This window comes from Rousettus aegyptiacus, unplaced genomic scaffold, assembly GCF_014176215.1.
Source record: "Rousettus aegyptiacus isolate mRouAeg1 unplaced genomic scaffold, mRouAeg1.p scaffold_m13_p_7, whole genome shotgun sequence".
NCBI lineage: Eukaryota > Metazoa > Chordata > Mammalia > Chiroptera > Pteropodidae > Rousettus > Rousettus aegyptiacus.
Window position 1 is genome coordinate 89,104,133 of NW_023416310.1, and position 16,350 is coordinate 89,120,482.

The following is a 16,350-nucleotide window of genomic DNA, read 5'->3' on the forward strand; positions in this document are numbered from 1 at the left end:
GTGGAAGCCGGAAACCTTGTTGGGAGCCACTTCTGCCTGATTCACTCCTCTCCCTGCTGCGGAGTTTCCTCATCTCTGCTCAGGGCAGCTTCCCAGGGCTCAGCGCCTTGAGTTTTGCCCTGACTCATCCTGCCTTAGCACGATGCAAAGGTCTGTGGTTTGCACAAGTTGGGGCACAACCCGAGGTGGGAATCGGGTGCTTTTGGTGGGGGTTAGGGGGTCACTATTAGGTAAGGAACCAGGAAGGGGTGTGGTTGTGGGCTGTGTGTATTATGGGTGCCCAAGGAACATGCACGAATCAGCCCTACAGGAAAGCTGGTTTGTGGGGTCAGAGAGGGGGACCTAGCAGTAACCCTAGGATTGTCTAAAGTTAGGGCCCCCTTCACACTGGAGCTCCTGGGCCCACCCTGCCCCTCCTCCAGCTGCATTTTCCCTCTGGGAACAAGTCTGTGGAGCCAAGGGGACAGCTCACCTCAAGCCTGTGATCCCCACTTCCTGATCACATTCTGGGCATCCAAGATCTTGATTTCCTGCTCAGAGGCCCCAAACAGCTTCACAGGCCTCTGCAAAGTGTCTTCCTCCAAGGGCAGGCCATGCACCCCAGAGGGCTTAAGGAGAGCCAGGTTGGTGCTATTTGTTGGGCAGGAGTTAGGGTGGTGTGAGTAGAGCTTGGGCCGAGAGGTGTAAGCACCTTCCCTGGGGGAAGGAAAGGGGTAGGAAGGGCAGGCATGTGGGTCGCAGCCTTGGGGGCCTCCAACTGCACTCTTGCTTGATGCCCTGCAATATTGGGGTGGACCTGACTGAAGTCAGTCAGTCCTGGCACAGGGTTGTAGAGTGCTGTCAAAAGGGGTATGCCAGGCTGAATTCCTATTCTTAGGGCAGAAGCATGGGGCTGAATGTCAGAGAACCTGGGTTCTGGCCAAGTTCTGCCAACAAGTCCCACCAAATAGGAGTGTAGGCTCTGGGGTCAGCGATCTGAGTTTCAAATATCTGGGAATTCCTAGCTGTGTGACCCCAGATAAGATCCCCTCCAGAAGCCTCAGTTTTATTTGTCACATGAAACTAATAATTGCCTCTACCTCCTGTTGAATAGTAAAGTGCTTAGCACAGTGGCTCGTACAAGGTAGTGATTAACTGGCATGATTATCTGTGACCTTGGTCAGTCTCTTGTTTTCCCTGAGGCTCAACTCCCTTTCAGGAAAGGAAGAATAATGCTAAACTCAATGAAGCCATAAAGTTTTTCCAGATGCTCTTAGTCCAGGATTAGGTGCAAAGGAGATGCCTCTATGTGCCATGGAGAGAGCACGGCAGCGCACTGAGCCGTCTCCCAGCACCAGCCCTCTGCTCTCACTGATGGTTTGGATCTGCAGACCCTCATCGAAGGAGAACCATACTCCCTTCCACCCCAGGGCCTTTGCATATATATGCGGGTCCCTTTGCTGGGAACACTTGTTTTCACCTCTCACCAGTTAACTGTCACTTATGTTAACTGTCAGCTCTTAAACATCACTTCCTCAGAAAAGCTCAGATCCTCAGTTGCAGTTTCTCCTTGCTCCTTGTACCTATTCCCAACTATAATTATACACTGGATGTCACTTCCTCGAAGAGGCTTTCCTTTCAACTCTGTCAAGTTTAGTGCCTTCCTGGTGTGCTCTCAAAGCACCCTGCACTTTGCGGTTCACATTTCATCACTGAAATTTTTGTATTCCACCTTTGAGGGGTGGATGAATTATTATTTCATCACGGAGACACTAGATCAAGATCAGTTCCCCTGCTGCCTGTTCCCATAGTGCTCCTTAGTCTCCTTCCATAAAATGCATGCACTTGTCAAACTTGTCAAGACTTATTCAATATCTGTCTTCTCTCACCAGAACAGGAACTTCCTGAGGCAGGAACATACTTGCCTTGTCCACAGTTGCAGCCCCGGCAGTTAGAAGAGTGCTTAGCACATTGAAAGAATTGACAGCGAGTGTCTCTCCTTTCCCCTCCGCAAACACATTCACACTCACACTCACACTCTCTCTCACCAACCTGACTTTATCCTTAGCGCCTAAGATAGCACCTGCCACAAGGTAAAATTCTCAGCACTCGTTAAATGAATGAATGAATGAATGAATGAGTCTCTGCTAGAGTTGGAGGCCAGGGAACATGTCTTCAACAATCTTGTGTTCGTGTGTGTGTGTGTGTGTGTGTGTGTGAGAGAGAGAGAGAGAGAGAGAGAGAGAGAGAGAGAGAGAGAGAGAGAGAGAGAGAAATGGGATCAGGTGAGGGCCCCAGAGAAACATCCTGTTATAGGACAAGATCTCCTGACCTCCGCTCCAGGCAGGTACGGCAGGGCCTCTATATCCTCACTTAGCACCTGTTTACAACCTCCCCATTCTCCCATTCGGCCCCAATCTTTCTCACCAGTCTTACTTTCTACAACCTCCTCTCAGCCTTGGTATCGCCACAGAGGCCTCCCATTGTTCCCTGAAGCCACCTGTTTCTCTCCATTGTCCAAAAGCCACCACAGAGAGACTCATCGAATAAGAGCAGAAGTGGATGCACAAGTTCAGTGAAATAGGAGAAAACTTTACTGAAACATTGACATTGGAGCCCAACCTAAAGGGTGGGCATTATCTAGTCGGGCCAACAAATAGAACAGAGCAAGGGAGGAAAGGCATTTCCGGCAGAGGGAATAGTCAGCAAAAGCTCAGCTGGAGCACAGACAGCTGAAATTTTTGGCACTGTGGCTACTGCCCCCAAAACACCGGGGTTGGCATTATGTTGTCGCAGAAGGGCTGACAGGGCTGGAAGAGAACCCAAACCTGGTATTGTTTTAGAGAAAAAAAGTGGTGGTATCATCGGCAATAAGAACGCCAAGATGTGGCCTTTCCTTTCAAAGAGACCATTTTGCAACCATGCATGGGGCCTTGTCTTTCCTGGGCCTCAGTTCCCTGATCTACAAAATGAACATTTTGGACAAGGTGATCCCGCCAACTCTTTCCAGCTCCAAAGTCCTGTGACTGAAACTAAAGCCTCCCCTTGGCTTCACGTTCCAGTTTTGGGCCAGCCCCAGGACTTGCGACCAGATATGAAGGCAGCCTTGCAGATTTCAAGACAAATAAGGGCTCTGTCTGTGCAGCTGGTACCCATTTCCTGTGCCCAGGGTTTTGTCCTTGTGCTTGGTGCGGCTGGCTGTCACCATGTCCACAGCGTCACCTGCTCCTACCAGCCTTTTGTCCACTAGTCTCCTGAAACGCCCCCGCAGTTTGGCCAGGGGGAAGGTGGCACATAGGTCAGGGAGGGTAGGTGGGTGAGGGGGGGCCTATGGAGCCCTGGCAGAGCATTGCAGACACCCTGATGATCCCTGGCTCAATGGCCCAGCTTCCGTCTTCCTTTCCTATACCCACATATGTTTCTTGCAGCCAATAATTTTGGAATGACTCAGACCTGGCTTTGACTTCTCTCCTTGACACTAGGTGTAGGCATTTGACCTAGTTAGTTTACTTGTTATTTAATTTGTCCATCGATTCATCCATCATGCATTATTCAATAGATGTTATTGAATACCTACTATGTGCCCACAAGAGGCAAGGGACGCAGTGGTATACGAGCTGAATTCGTTGCTGGCCTTGTGATACAGGAGGTGATAGGAGTGTTGGCTTGCATGTCTAATGCAAAAGCCACTAACCACCCATGTACTGAGCATTTGGAATCTGGCTACTGTAACTAAGAATCTGAATATGAAATTTTACTTAATTTTTATTAACTTAAATTTTAAAACAGATACTTGGTTCACTTTTTTTAGGCAAGGCAATACTTGGTTGACCTCACAGATTGCAAGGACCTTGTCAGCTTACGATCCCTTATTTTTTATTTATTTTTTAACACCTACAGCACCTGGTCATCCTAGGTGGTCTCCCATCCAAATACTAATCAGGCCCGACTCTGCTTAGCTTCCAAGATCAGACAGGATTAGGCTTGTTGAGGGTGGCATGGCCTTAGACTGGTTCACTTTTAAGTATGCTTGAAATGACTCAATGTGAAGCTACTTTTTCAACTGCAAGTTTTATGAAATCTATAAACAGATCAAATATTGACTATGAAAATTTAGTATTGAGTCAAGATGTGCTGAACACATATTAAAACACATTGGATTTTAAATTGTTAGTACAAAAAAAGAGAATGAAAAATATCCAACTGACAAATATTTAAATATTGATTACATGTTGGAAATAAAAACATTTTGGATATATTGAATTAAAAATATATTACCAAAATGAATATCACCTGTTTCTTTTTACTTTTTAAATGTGGCTCCCAGAAATTTAAAATCATAAATGTGGCTCATGTGATATTTCTATTGAACAATGTTGTATTAGGAAATGAAACAACTACAGTGTGAACTGAAGATTGTGGTAACACTACACGAGATGCTGCATGTAAAGTGCTTAGCTCAGGGTAAGCACTCAGTCAATATGAGCTACATCTGAACATCATACATTGGGCAGTACCCCAAATCACTCCCTCACCTTGGCAAAGTGCTACCCCTCTTGAAGCCAGGATTTGGGCCCCTTTGCTACGGGTGACTTTTTCCTCAGGATTCTCTTGGGCCTTTTATGCAAACAAGTTTTTCCGCATCCCACTTCTCAGTCCTTCAGATACTCTAAGATATACCTGTTACAGCATGGGGCCAGGTGGGCTCCTCCATGCTCCCCTTGATGCCATCATTGTTTTCCATCTTCCTCCTCCTCCCCAGCAGTGCACACTCTTTACCCTGACTCAAGATCTGGCCCATTTGCCAGGATTTTCTAAGTCACTTTTGGATTTCACAGATTGGTAAAATTTCCCACAATTTGGGGGGCCCAGTACAGGATTGATTTCATTTTATTTTTTTGTCAAATAAGGTCATTAACAAAATTAATTATTGTCTTCTATCACCTTATTTCATAAGAGAAAGAACTCTTTTAAAAGTGACACCTATTTTTTTTTTTTTTTTTGCAGAATTTGATAAGCTAATTCTAAAACTCATATGAAAATGCAAGGGACCCAGAAAAGACAAAAACGATCTCGCAAAAATGAAGAGCAAAGTTGAAGGGCTCATGTTTCCTGATTTCAAAACTCACTACAAAGCCATAGTAATCAAGAGAGTGCGGTACTGGCATAAGGTTAGGCATCTAAGTCAGTGAAAAAATAGAGTTCAGAAATAAATCCTTACAGTTGCGGTCAGTTGATTTTGACAAGGGCGCTAAGATAACTCGATGGGAAAGAACAATATTTTCAACAAATGGTGCTGAGACAATTGGATATGCAAACACTAAAGGCGAATGTGGAACCCTATATAGCATCGTGTACAAAACTTAGCTCAGTATGGACCACAGGCCTAAAGTAAAGAACTATAAACTCTTTATATGGATTAGGTAATCATTTCCTAGATATGACACTAAAGCATAAGCAATAAAAGAAAAAATTGATATATTGAACATAGTCAAAATTAAAAACTTTTTTTTTACACCTACAGCACCCAGTCTTCCTAGGTGGTCTCCCACCCAAGTATTAACCAGGCCCAATCCTGCTTAGCTTCTGAGATCAGATGAGATCGGGTGTGTTCAGGGTGGCATGGCCGTAGACAAAAACTTTTGTTTTCAATGACACCATCAAGCGAGTGGAAAAACAACCCACAAAATATTTGCAAATTATATATCTGATAGGGGAGTTATATCCAGAGTAGATTAAAAAATGCTTACAATTCAACAAACAACCCAATTAAAAAATGGGCAAAGGATTTGAATAATACTTCTCCAAACATACACAAGTGGTCAACAAGCACATGAACAGATGCTCAACATCTTCGGTCATTAGCTAAATGCAAATCAAAACCACAATGAGATACCATTTCACACCTACTAGGATAGCTATAATCAAGAAGACATAACAAGTGCTGGCAAGGATGTAGAGAAATTGGAACCCTCAGACACTGCCGGTGGGATTGCAAAGTGGCCTCTTTGGCAAGTCTTCAAAATATTAAGTTACCATATGATCCAGCCATTCTACTCTTACGTATCTACCCAAGAGAAATGAAAACACATGCCCACACAAAAAACAAAAATAAAAAAATCCCTCATACACAAATGTTCATAGCAGCATTATTCCTAGTGGCTAAAAAGTAGAAAAAGCCCAAATGTCCAGCAACTGATGAATGATAAACAAAGTGGGGTGTACCCGTACAATGGAGTTTCATTCAGCCATAGAAAGGAATGAAATACTGATAAATGAACCTCAAAAACGTTATGCTCAATAAAAGAAGCCAGTATCAAAAGAGCACATACAGTATGATTCCATTTATTTGAAATGTCCAGAATAGGCTAATCAGAGATAGAAAGTAGATTAGTGGTTGGCAGGGGCTGGAGGTGAGGGACGGACATTGGGGAGTGACTGCTAATGGGTATGAGGTTTCTTTCTGGCATGGTGAAAATGTCCAACAATTAGATTACGGTGATCTTTGCATAACTTTACAGATAAACTGAAAGCCATTGACTTACACACTTTAAATGGGTGCACTTTACGTTATGTAAATTCTATCTCCATAAAGCTGTTAAACACAAAAGTGGCCCTAGGACAGATAGGATAGTGATTAAGAGCATCGAGTTCTGGTGTCCTGAGGTCTTCACTGTTGAGTCCCAGCTTTGCTGCTTTCCAGTTGTGGGACCTCGGACAAAATAGTTGACTGTGCTGAGCCTCAGTTTCCTCAACTCTATGGGGATGTTGTGAAGATTAAACAAGGACACCTGTGTAAGGTGTCCGCGGCATGGCGAGTGCTCAAAAATCGCCAGGCATTTTTATTGTTACGTATGTTGTCACCTCTAATTCGAGGACAGTCCTTTAAAAGAAATAAAACGGCTAATGACTATTGAGCTTTTTCCATGAGCCAAGTGCCATGTTAAGCATTAAACAAGCATCTCATGTGCAGTATGTCCTTCAAGGCCACGGCGTTAGTCTGTAGCAGAGCCCTCAAGAGCCTGTCAGTTTAATACAAAATATCTGTACTCTTAATCTAAGGACGATTAAAAGTGATGATTCAGAGGCCTCACTGCAAACGTTCGCATCCTAGCTCAGACCCTAGATCAGTTAGTTAATAGCTCAGAGCCTCAGTTTCCTCATCTGTAAAATCAAGATACAAATACTACACAGGGATATTGTGCTAAGCACTTCACATGCATTACCACATGTAATCCACCCCACAGCGTGTGAGGGCTCGATGTTTACTTTCATTATTCCTACACGTATCACCTGCTTATGAAGAAACAGAATGTGAAACAGATCCAAGTAGGGCCATTCAAGTTGAAAAGACTGGGGAATCTCACTTCTATCTGTCCTTCTTGTCTACCTTCTGTTGCCCCTAAGAATCCCTCTTTGGGACTCTAGGACTCCTTGAAGCATAATGTGAAACCATTCTTTAGCTTATCCTCACTCATTGCACAGATGAGAGAACTGAGGCCCAGAGAGGGGAGGATAATTGTCCAAGGTCACACAGTCACTCAGGAGCAGAGATAGGACTAGAACCCTGGCTTCCTGACTCCTGGCCTGACTGTTGTTGCCACAGTTAGGGTCCCCAGGTCCCCACTGCCTCAGAGGAGGTCGTGCTGCTGCCAGAACTCCCAGGTTGGGCTCCTCCCCTCCCCCAGCCCAGGGATAATCCTTTAATGAATTAAGTGGAGCAATTATGGGGAGTGAGAGAGAGTCTTTGTTACTTTTTGGTAACCAACTGGCAACTTGCAGAGTCTCACTTACTGTCAGTTGAGTACTTAGAGATAAATGCTCTTACTTTCCACATCTTCCCCAGAATCTCCTCCCCTACCACTTTCCCCTTCAATCCCTGTCAACACGCCTGCAGGGCAATGGCAGTAAAGTGAGGAAGGAGACCCGCACAGCGCCGCCCCTCGTGGAGCTTCCATCCAGTGCAGCACGGACCCCGACTGAGCAAAAACCAGAACAAAACCCGAAAAGATCAATCAATACCTCAAGCGGCCTTCCAGTTTGTGGTTATCGTGGTTCAGAGGGGAGGAAGAGGTTGGGTCTTGGCCGTAGCACAGGACACAGCCTGGCTGCTGCTCCTCTCTCTGCCTGGAATGCTTCCTCGGGTCTGTGCGGCTGGCTCCTTGTCACTCAGGGTCCCCTCCTAGGGGCATCTGCTCAGAGTGGCCTTCCCTGACCACCCTAGTGGAGCAATTCCCAAGCTACTCTGGCCCTCTCTCTGCTTTAGCTCTTTAGCGAGCACAGCTTACTCAAATCACGCAATTGATGGGTTTGCCCACGTGTTTTATCTTCTGCCTCTTCCTGGCAGTGGGAGCCCTGGACGGCAGGAAGTCTGTCTTGCTCACCACCGCACTCCCGGCACCTAGAGCAGGCTTCACATCTGAAAGTGGCTCCGTAATATTTGCTGACTGAGTGAGTGAAGGAAGGGGTAGAAGAGCAAAAGGCAAAGAAGTGGGAGCTGGGATTGTAGTTCCATTTCTGTCATGAACTCCCAGTGCGAACTTGGGCGATTTTCATACCCACTCTGGTGAACCTCATTTTCTTCCATTGCGAAATTAAAAAAATTAGAGTTAGCATCTTTTCGGCTGTAGGCTCACATCTCCCTATAATGATTTCACACTAGAATATAATTTTGTCTTTAAACATCTGTCTCGCCCGCTAAGCCAGAAAGCTCCACAGGTGATTCCAATGAGCATCCAGGGCTGAGCGTAACTGCTTTCAACAGTCCCGGGTTTCTGTGCCTATGAGCAGCCCTACTGCACAGCCCCCCGGGGCTCCAGGCCTGGAACTTCAGTGCAGGCACTAGCCAGGCCTCCACCTGGACAGCAGCCAGATGGGAGGAAGAACAAGAACCACTTATCTCCATTAGGCCTCCCTTATCCCTGGGTTTTCAAGGATCCCAGCAGCAGCCTGTTTGTTGAAAGCTGGAGGGCTTAGCTCCAAATCCTCAGGCAATTGGAGCAGCTTGTGTCTGGGAGCTGCTGAGGAGTCTGAAATCTCTGAGCCTAGGGCCACGGAAAGGTCATTTGGGCCATTTCCTTGCCTCTGGGCAGGAGGTACCGGCAAGAGCCCTGGAATAGGCAGTCCGAGTGCTGGGTTCAAGTCTCAGCCCTGCCAGACTCCAGTCAGTGAACGCGCACAAGCAACGGAGGCTGCGAAATGAACAGATATTTATTGAACAATCACTGGGGGCACAGAGCTGGGTATCCTCAACCCAGGCGCATCCACGTACTCTGATTTAGAGGACAGAGGTGGGCCCCAGAATCCATGCTTGCTGAGGCATCTGAGTGGGCTCTGGTTACGGCCCCCGAGGCTGAGACAGCCAGGGGATTCTGAAGGGGCCAGCAGAGCAGAGCATCACAGAAGAGGCGCTGTGGCAGGGAGGCAAGGCGTGTTTTGGATGCTGAGACAAAAGTGACTAAGCCAGACACTGACCTCAAACAGCCGCAAAACATCAGGCCCTCAGTCTGCTCAACGGTTACCTGATGGAGTGGGACCTACTGTTGTGTGCTATAAATCCCAGCTCCTCCATCTATTCCTCCATCAGTCACTCTTCAGACGCCAGTTGAAAATCTCCTGCATTGTCCTACTGATGTGTATCTAGGACTGAGAAGGCCTTTAGGTTTGCTCATAATCACTGTCTTCTAATAATTGCGGATAGCTTTATGCAGAGCTCCCTCTCATCTACTATTTCGGACTATTCTCATAATTTCCTGGGGAAAGTGACAGGCTGGACGAATCATCCCTGTCTCTAGCTCAAAAGCCTCATGGTCTCATGGTCGGTAAGGGCCAGTAAACAGCAGGTCCCCAAATCAAACTTGAATACTTGATCCTGAATCCAATGATCCTGGACCAAGATTATCTGTCTGTCTCTCTGCTTGTCCATCCTTCCATCATCCATCGACCCACCTACCTGTCCATGTGTCCATCCATCCGTGCATTGCCAACTCACTTTCATAGGCTTGTTTCTATCAGTTATACACATTAATCTATTTATCGTATCCATTCATTATGATTTTGTCTCTACAACAATCTGTCTATTCAATTTAGCCATGTGTCACACATTCTCTCTGCTTGCATCTCCTGCTTTCGCCTTCCAGGTACCTCATCTTCCCACTAAATGCTTTCTCCCTCTGACCTTTTCATAAGACCCTTAGTCAATGTGACCATGATCTCCACTTGCCTCTCCCATGATCCACACTCTTCTCTGATGGCTTCTGAGTGGACCCCCTGTCCTTCCCTGACTGCATTGACCAGCTCCACTCCTGTCCCATGCTAGACTCCAGGAAAATATTGATTAACTGGGTGACTAGTAGGCTTTCTGCAACTCAAGAGCGAGGAGCCTGTCTTTTCTAGAGTTCCGTTCCCCTCAGTTCCCAGTCCAGGGACAAGCACATGGTAAACATTCATTTGCACAGTTTGGCTTGAATTCGCAGGATTTGAGAGTTGGAATGAACTTTTCAACTTTTATACATTCAACAACTCTTGCATAGATTTGCTCACTAGATGCTCTTCCCAGGCATAGAGATTAACGAGTACAACCTTATTTTAAAAATAGGGGGAGGGAAGCCTGGAAAAGGGCAGGGGCTTGCTCAAGGTCCCACAGCTGTGGCAGAGCCTTGAAAACAGTGAAGAGAACGTCACTGCACTTGACCCAGGCAACTCCTGAATCCCCCACAAAGCTAGGTGTCGTGGTGCTTGAAGGTCCTTAGAAGATATTGGGAAACTATGGGCTGCCTCACCAAGTCAAACCCGTCGGGCCGCATCAGGCTGCCTTGCGGGTGGCAGGGGAGCCTGAGTCAGCCTTGCCTGCATAGATGACATCAAGGTGACCAGGGGCTGACCAGGGAGGGAGGGAGTGGTCCTGAGGGATCTAAGGGGAGGGAAGTAGAGGGCCCTGGCTAGATCCCAAGGGATTGCACCCTCGATAGGGAATAGCTGAGCAGCAGAGTCCAGGTCCTAATGCTAACGACATTCCCATTAGAATAAACATTCTCCCACTCCTAGGAAATCCTGCTGCCCCTGCCCCCTACCCTGTGTTAAAATCAGACCCAGAAGATGTGATGTCAGAATTTACCTAGCTCAAAAGTTCTCAAACCTGAGTGAGCCCCAGAATGACCCGGGGCCCCAGAAGTGCGGAGTGGACTCTATGAAAAAGCCCTGAGACACACTGTTGAGTGGAAAGTTGCAGAATGACACACAAGACACTATTTTAACAAACACCCTGCACCAACCAAACAAAAAACCCAAATGCTACCTATTTCCTGCTGGTATATTTATGTATGAATATAAATATCTACATGCCTCAACGATGATATGAGTTGCCTTTGGAGAAGGTATTGGTGGTGGTGTGAGGAGGGCTTTAGCCTGAAGTGTAAAGTTTCATATTTTATAAGGAAAAAGTATAGTGCTTTATTTGTACAAATGTAAAATTTAAATAAAAATATTTCTTCAATTTTTTTCACCCATTTTATCTGGTTGGAAGTTTTAACATCTACATTCTAGCAAAGTGTCTGGGGGCTTCTGTGGAGCTGACCCGTGATGGAGTCCAGCATTGTACCGATGAGCAACCTGAGAGTCAGAGACGGCAAGGAACTTGCCTGAGACCGCACAGCATGGCAGTGACCGAGATGAGCCCAGGATGTTTTACTCCAAGCAGTGCATGAAAAGGAAACCCACCAGGATAGCGGAGATGGAGGAGGCGTGGATGGATGTCCAGAGCCACGGCGTGAAGAGCTAGCTGGCGCTCCTCGCTCGCTGAGTTGGGCAGTTAGCAACCTCTGCGGGAGAGAAGGGGCAAATGTTGCCCGTCTATCTCACTTTTCTTTGAACTGGTTTGTTCTCAGCCCTTCTCCCTTCCTGGACTCCCTTTTGCCCTGGCGCAATTAGCTTCCAAGCCCCTTGTGTTTCCAGCAGTGGCCCTGTTTGGACAGCCTTGTTGCCAGGCGACTATCCCGGCAAATCATTTCTCTCTCTTGGCCTCAGCTTCTTCACCTATTATCTATGTAGTGGACTAAATCAGTGGCTCCCAAACGTGGTTTTGCCTAGAACATCCATTTGTTACACCTCACCTCCACTTCCACCAGAAGATTCCTACATAGACTGAAGTTAGACAATGACTGGACTACTAGGTTTTTCCCTGAGCAGCTCTCCCTGAGCCTTCGGCCTTGGGTAGGCCTGAGGACTGGGCTGTGAGGAGGGCCTGAGGTGCTGAGGAAGCCAGAGTGGCCAACAAACCCTGCTCCCAGGAGACCCTGGCCTCTCTCCCTTTGGCCCTTGTCTAGGCCACGGTTTCAGGGTTTCCTCCCTCAGAACCAGCCTCCTTCTAGCCTGGGCAGAATGTCTGGAATGTGACTGCTGTGGGAGACGAGGCTGGTCGGGCTGCTAGAGATGCCTCCGGAATTTAGGCAGTAGAAAGCAGCTTCCTGTCCCTGAGGGCCTCTGCTCTGCTGGCCTTGAAGTGACCCAGCAGGACCCACACACCGAGTGAGGGAGGGAGAGAGGGCTGTGGGGCCCTGAACAGGCCAGCAAATCTCACTAGGCCTCAGTTTGTTCATCTGTAAAACCATGTCCTACTTCACGCGTGTGACATTGTGGCACCTCCAAGGCAGTTTCCAAGGTAGTTTTCCAGAAAACTACCATTTTTTTTTTTATCACAAGCACAGTGCTTAGTATTTTATTGATTCATCATTTTATTTAATCCTAACAATCCCTGCAAGATAAGAACTGCTACACCTCCATTTGGTGGGTAAGGAAACTGCTTCCCAGAGAGGCTAAGTAACTTGTCCAAGGCCACACAGCTGCAAGATGGGTGTGAGTCCAGCTGTCTAACCTCAAGTCCAACCCTCACCCTTGGCTCCACACTCTCAACAAGTACAGCCAGGGGCATGAGGGCCACAGAGTGATATCCTGCCCCGACCTCACTATGAGACTGGAATGGAGCAATCTGTGCTCCGAGGGGCATGGAATCCCTAGTGATTCATGGGGAAGAACAGTGGGGGTGGGGTGGGGGCATTAGAGATGCTCCTGAGCCAGCAGCCTTGTGAGGAACCAGGTAGGTGTGGGCCGTATGGCAACAGGTAGAGACTCCACACCTGCATATGGAGGGTGCCAGGCTGAGGCTGGGGAGCAATAAGCCGGCTTGGCTGATCTGCAGAACCAGCCAGATCATCTGTGGGCCCAGTACAAAACGACAGTGTGGGAACCTTATTCAGAATTTATTGAGATTTGCAAGACAGAGACCGTAGAGAACTGAATCAAGTGAAAGGCCTTTCTAGATGCGCATGGCATGCCCATGAATCTAAATCCTGTGATTTGGCTGGAGCATAACGCTAGGGCGGCAGCTAAGAGCACAGGTTTTGGAGCTAGATAAATTTAGTCCAAATCCCGGCTCTACTGTTTCAGAGTAGGATGACCTTGGACAGGTCACGTAAACCTCTCTGACTCTCAGTTCCTTCTTCTGCAAAACGAGAATGAAAATAACAGCACCCCATCAGGAGGATCTATTTGAGGATTAAATGAGATGATGGTTATCCTAGTACTTAAATTATAACAAATATTAGTTATTATTACCATAATTATAATTGTTCTTACTATACAATAGAGAGAAATGGAGGATGAAGCTGGAAATGTAGTTCATGGTTGTGGAGAAGGGAACTTGGGAGGAGGTCCCGGTTCCCTGGACCAGGGCCACATCAGAGCCTCAAGTCTAGGGGCAGGTCAGGGTGGGGATAACATCAGAGGTTCCGTTTCAAATCCTCAGAGTGGCTCCCCACCTCCCTGGCTTCCTGTTGGGGTGATCTAACCAAGGCCATTGAACCAGCCGGCCTGGCTCCTGCAGCTCTCAGCACCAGAGCCGCACCCACCAGCCCCAGCCTGGGGCAGGCCGACTTCGGGCTGGATTGGCAGCAGATGAGCTCATGCTCACTGGCTTGGCCAACAAGGCCGGACACTTCTCTTGGCAGGAGCCTGTCAGAACTGCCAGCTGGGGGTCAGGATGAGCTGGAAGGCCTGGTGGTGCCCAGATGCCCATGGCCAGCAGGTCTGCTGAGTGTTTGATTACATTCCCGGGCGCCCCAGGCAACACCAGGGCCTGCCGTTCCCACTCCTGCTGGGTCCCGTCTGTCAGCTGCAGAACTGACATCCCAAGCTTGGCTCCCCACCGTCCACCTGCCTTCTACCTTCTGTTTCGCCCTCTCGGCTACGGGCTTGCAGCCCTCACAGAGCCAGGTGGCCGCAGCCCCCGATGACTTCATCCTCCTTAAAGGCATCATGTCCCTTTGCCAGCCGGGCTTCGGGAATCTCTCCTGTCCATAGGTCCACAGACCAGACTCCAGGGTCTTGCTCTGTACCTGTCTCCCAGCCTCACTCCCATCCTGCTGTGTGACCCTCCCCAGGGAGAACACAGTACAACAGAGGGACCCCATCCCTGGAAATGACAGTTTGCATTTGATGTTCAAGGAACACACTGTCTCAGTATAACCAGTCCATCAGCCAATTGTTACCAGTGAGCTAAATTTTCTCTTGCGACTGGTCTTCCAAGGTGGACCACACTCACTCAGCACCTCCTCTGAGTCTGCAACACACGTGGGTCATGCAGTAAGGCAGCAGGTCCCTCCACTAGGGTGGCCGATCGGTCCCCTTTCCCTGGGACCACTCCGATTATAGCAGTGAAATTCCCACGTCCTGGGAAACCCATCAGTCCGGGGCCAACCAAGATGTTCGTCAGCCAGTCCTGCATCTGTATCTGTGATGTGCTATATCTGATGATTTGTGTCTATGATTTTCACCGTAATCTTGAGCCTTTCTTGCCCCATAAAGAATCAAAGGGGTTCAGTCTGTTAAAAATAAAAACAATACTATCCGTGCTTTTAGACTCTATGGGCACCCTGAAATTTGCCATCTGGTTAGAGTTTTCGTCACTGCTCAGGCCCCTCATTTATACCCTCTACCCCATGAAGAACGTAAGAAAACCTGTGACGGAGGAAGAAACAGCTCGGCCAGTCCACGGGGGGGGGGGGGGGGCAGGTACAGCTTTCCTCAGGCAAACGGGGAGTAGACAGCTACTATTTGCTAGGTCTTTCTTTAGAAATCTACAGCATCCTTGTGAACAATATCAGAACTTTAGAACATCAGAGGTAGACGTTAAAGATTAGAGTTCAATACCTGCTTCATTGAGCTAGGTCCAGGTGGGGGATTTGGAATCAGATTTAATTCTGTTTAGTGCCTCCCACGTGCCCGTGCAGTAACACTGATGCAGGGGGCCCACCCCCAGAGAGATCAATGCGATTGGTCTGGAGTGGGGCCTGGGCATCAGGATGGATAGAGGCCGGCCCCACACCCCTGCCCCGCGGGTTGCCAATGCACAGCCTCAACCGAGAACCACTGGCACTAGGTTAAACAGAGATCCATTCCTGAGGAGCTTAAAATAGAGAGTGGGGCCGGGCATGACATGAAGAGAGGAGCACACAGAAGTAGGACACGAAGCAGAGGCTCTCACACAGGAGGTTCATTCGGAGGGTTGCAGGGCGGAGGGAGAAACCCAGGGCAGTGCGGCCCTGTCGTTAGGGTCAGATAGACTGGGGCTTGAAACTTAGCTCAGTCGAAACTGGTGACCTTGGGCAAGTAATTAAAACTTTTCTGAGCTTCAGTTTCTTCATCTGAAAAATAGAGATTGGTGACAGCACCTAACCTATTGTGATATTTAAAGAAATGAGATCATCTCTGCAGAGTGCTGAGTTCAGTGCCTGGCATAAAGATTGCTATTATTATTATTATTATTATTATTATTACTATTACTTCTCCTCAAGTCAGGGGGATGGTCAGGGGGAGCTCACAGAGGCAACTTAGCATATGCACTGTACCAAGATGGCCAAGTACAACCTTAGATGACCAGAAAGCTGTGAGCAGGGGCTCAGGAATGAGAGGTTCCTGAGCAACCTTGGGGGACACTGAGGAGTCTGGTTTCCCTGGTGCATGGGGACTGGAGGCCAGAAGATCCCTCAGTTGGGTCCTGGGGCAGCAGGAAGAAGTTGTCAGGGCCTGGGACAGTGGTGACAGAGGAACGAGAAGGGCGGGGTTCTGTAATCCATTCCAGTACTCATCCCCCACCCTTCCCTGCCAGGCTGCAGACAGTCCCTGCACTGGACAGGCTGGAGGCCAGCCTTGGCTCGTATGGGGGCTCGAAGGAAGACAGTCGCCTGCCACTCCACACATGACTAGTCAAAGGGCTCGTGGGGCTGCCCAGCCACCCTCCTTTGGGTTAATGCCTAATCAGCCCAGACTCAGAGACTTGGGCGGCAATCGGTCAGGTGGGTAATTGCCCAGGTTAGC

General features: G+C 48.1%; 1 pseudogene; it reads right to left on the reverse strand.

Moving 5' to 3' along the window:
• Nucleotides 1–5,494: 5,494 nt before the first annotated feature.
• LOC118605782 lies at nucleotides 5,495–5,613 on the reverse strand (annotated as a pseudogene).
• Between the last annotated feature and the right edge of the window lie 10,737 nt (nucleotides 5,614–16,350).